The sequence below is a fragment of the Austrofundulus limnaeus genome, unplaced genomic scaffold (assembly GCF_001266775.1).
Source record: "Austrofundulus limnaeus strain Quisiro unplaced genomic scaffold, Austrofundulus_limnaeus-1.0 Scaffold1093, whole genome shotgun sequence".
NCBI lineage: Eukaryota > Metazoa > Chordata > Actinopteri > Cyprinodontiformes > Rivulidae > Austrofundulus > Austrofundulus limnaeus.
The window spans coordinates 111,145-114,508 of NW_013953495.1; positions in this window are offsets into that span (position 1 = coordinate 111,145).

Below are 3,364 nucleotides of genomic sequence, written 5' to 3' on the forward strand. Positions count from 1 at the left end.
AGCCAGCACAGACGAGGCGGAGCTTATAAGGCTGAGTTAGTCTGAAACTCATCAGACTGAAGAAGTCTCTTGGAGGAGAGACGAAACGTTTCACTAAAGAAGAACCCATCCAGAGGACCTACTTATTTTTTTCTTTTTGATTTTTTCTACCTGGATTACTGAGATGCATCAGGACCTTTTCTTTTGAACTTTGCTCTGACAAAGTGAAACAGGAAGTGACATCAAATGGGAACACTTCAAGAAATAAAACTGGTTTTTGTTCATTAAATAATATTTGAACTCTGACACTTCCTCATCTTTATATTATAGTAATTAAAATAACATCAGATTCTTTACAGTCTGTGTTGTCGACCTTTGTAGCAACACTGTTTACATTCAGACATTCCCCTTTGACATCACTTCCTGTTACTTCACATGCAAATATCTCAACAACTGTTCATCTCAGCAGCGTGAAATATTTTTTACAATATGTTGTCAACCTTACCTTTCCAAAAATGCATTCATATTTATTACAAAAATTGGATTGTCACAGGCACTTTAAATAAAGCACAGAATTTGAATGTTTGTGTTAATCTCTCAGCCAGACTCGCTCATCGGGTGAGTTTGGTTCAGATTTATTTCTGTAATCTGCATCAGAATAACATGGAATAATTTTAGTAAAGGTTTCTGGAAGGTTGCTACAGTTGTTGGAGGGAAAACATGAAAACATCTGGAGCAGAGGCATCCCCAAAAGCAAAATATGTCTGGCCCAGTTCTGGCTCAAATTGACACTAATTTGGAATGTCGGCCCTTTGTTGGCCCATATGTGGTTTGTCAGAAGTGGTCCATGCGTGGGCCAGCACCACAGGGACCGGGACAGTTGTGGCATCTTAAAACAGTGCCATCATTACCAGAGCTGGCCCACGCCTGTTTCCTATGTGGGATAATGGGTAAATACAATCTTTTTTCTCGTTAAATTAATTTTAGGATTGAATAAACAAGCTGTGAACTCCAAACTAAAGTAAAAAAGTGTAACAGATCATGTTTTTACTTTCACCGGCATTAAGAATGGTTAAAAATAACTTTAATGGCATTAAATCTGATTTCTGCAGAAACCCTGAATAAACTTCATGATTTAGATTTAAAAGTTTTTCACGTCGTTAACAAAGAGTCCAGAAAGTTTTTATCATGTTTCTGTTTGGACGAAGTTTACATGTAAAATTACAAAGAAAAAAATWGTATAGGTCRTCTGGACGGGTTCTTCTCTAATGAAACGTTTCGTCTCTCCTCCAAGAGACTTCTTCAGTCTGAGAGTTTCAGGCTAAATTCAGGCTTTTAAGCACTGCCTCCATGTGACTGATACTCACATCACATGGCTATCGTTGACACCTAATTAACACCTGTTGTTAACAGGGGGTGGAGTGATACGGGCAATAGCAGCACTGTAGGAGGGGGACAACTGAAAACGGAGGCCTCCACCTCTGTTTAATGATGGACGGTCTTTCTTCACAAAAATGMCTTCTTTTACTCCTCTCTCAAACCAACGTTCCTCTCTATCAAGAATGAGAACATCCTCATCTCTGAAAGAGTGACCGCTGGCCTGTAAATGAGTGAAAACTGCAGAGTTCTGGCCATTAGATGTAGCTCGTCTGTGTTGGGACATTCTTTTGAACAGTGGCTGCTTTGTTTACCCGATGTGTATCAGTCACATGGAGGCAGGGCTTAAAAGCCTGAATTTTGCCTGAAACTCTCAGACTGAAGAAGTCTCTTGGAGGAGAGACGAAACGTTTCATTAGAGAAGAACCCYTCCAGAYGACCTARACAATTTTTTTCTTTTTGATTTTTWRKRSTYMWWRWSWGATGCATCAGGACATATACATGTAAAGTTGTTTTTAACTTTCTGGGACATTTTATTCTTTTTTAATGTTTAAAGTGTGGAAAACAAGCAAAATGGTGAAAAAGTGACCCCCACTCTTTTTATTTTTTTTAAACCAAGTAGTCTGACAGAGACAGGAGGGAAAAAACAGCTAATTTAGTTTTTATTAYTTTGTTGGAACTGATTTTACTAAGATGAATCGTCTGAATCCTGATGGGTCTTTTTGGTTTGATTTGGACTCATTTGAAAAGTTATTAAAAATGACAGAACCTTCTACAAACCAAACCAGAGGCAGGTTTTACAGTCAGGCAGGAGTCAGAAGTTTTTAATGTCAGTTTCTTTTATTTGTTGGATTAATAATGTTTGTTTCTGCTGTTTCTGAAACAAGATGTTAAAAAACAGCATTTTGTTTGAGTGAAATGAAACGAGAAGCACATCAGTGTTACAAACCTGATTCTACTTTATTTATTTATATTTATGACAGTTTGGGAAATTAAAAAATAACTTTTTTATATAGTTAAACCCCACACTGCACTGACCAAAGTGCTCCTGAAAGCACAAGAAAATCATAAAATTTGTTTTTTTGAGTTCATTCTCCTCCTGTTCGCTCAGCGCTGAGGTAAACTGGTGTCAGTACTTAAAATAAAAACCAAACAAAATAAAACAGCAAAAACTCAGTTTTCTCTCCATTCTGCCTCTGATTGATGAAAATGTTGTAAATCTTTATTTCCGTCCGAAACTCAAACTTTTTTCTTGCATTTCTTAAATTTTAGAGATTTTTTTTAGCTTTATGTTGCTAAACTTCAGATCCAGTTTGTAATATTTATTTATTTTATCGTAGGATTTATTGCACTTTGTAATGAATGTGTGAATAATTAAATGATTTATAAACCTGTAAAAATCCACCAGCTGTCTCATCTGTGTGACCAAATAAATAATCTGGAATCAGTGACGGATATTTTTTTGCTAAAGATCTTTTTTAATCCCAACATTTTAACATCCTAACATCATAACGTCCTAACACCCCAACAGTTTATCCTTTTAATAGTAGTTAATTGAAAAACTAAGATTTTAGGTTTGTTTGAGCATTGCATGTATCAAAGTTTTTAATTAGTAGGAAGCCTCGTTGCATTACCTGTTTATTTAAAGCTTATTACAAAACAAACCCTTTTAAAACCAGGCTAAATTGTTTTAGACAATTAAACAGCTAAATAAAAAGAATTGAACTTAATGCAGAAATGTTAATGAGATTGCAATTAAGCTTGGTTGCTTTAATGTTTGTTGTTTTCTTCTTTGTTGGCATTTTGTAAAATGTTTTGAAAAWGGTTTYAATCTATTTTGTTTGCTGTAGARYCTGTATTTCTAGTTAAAGGTCAGTWTGTTCTTTAAATTGTGTTACATGTATTWGGTGTTTGCCTTATTTCTTTTTACAAAATCTGGCTTTTATGAAGTTAAGCTTGTTAACTTTTTAACGTTTTCCTATATTTAGGATTCAAATCTTTTAACGGA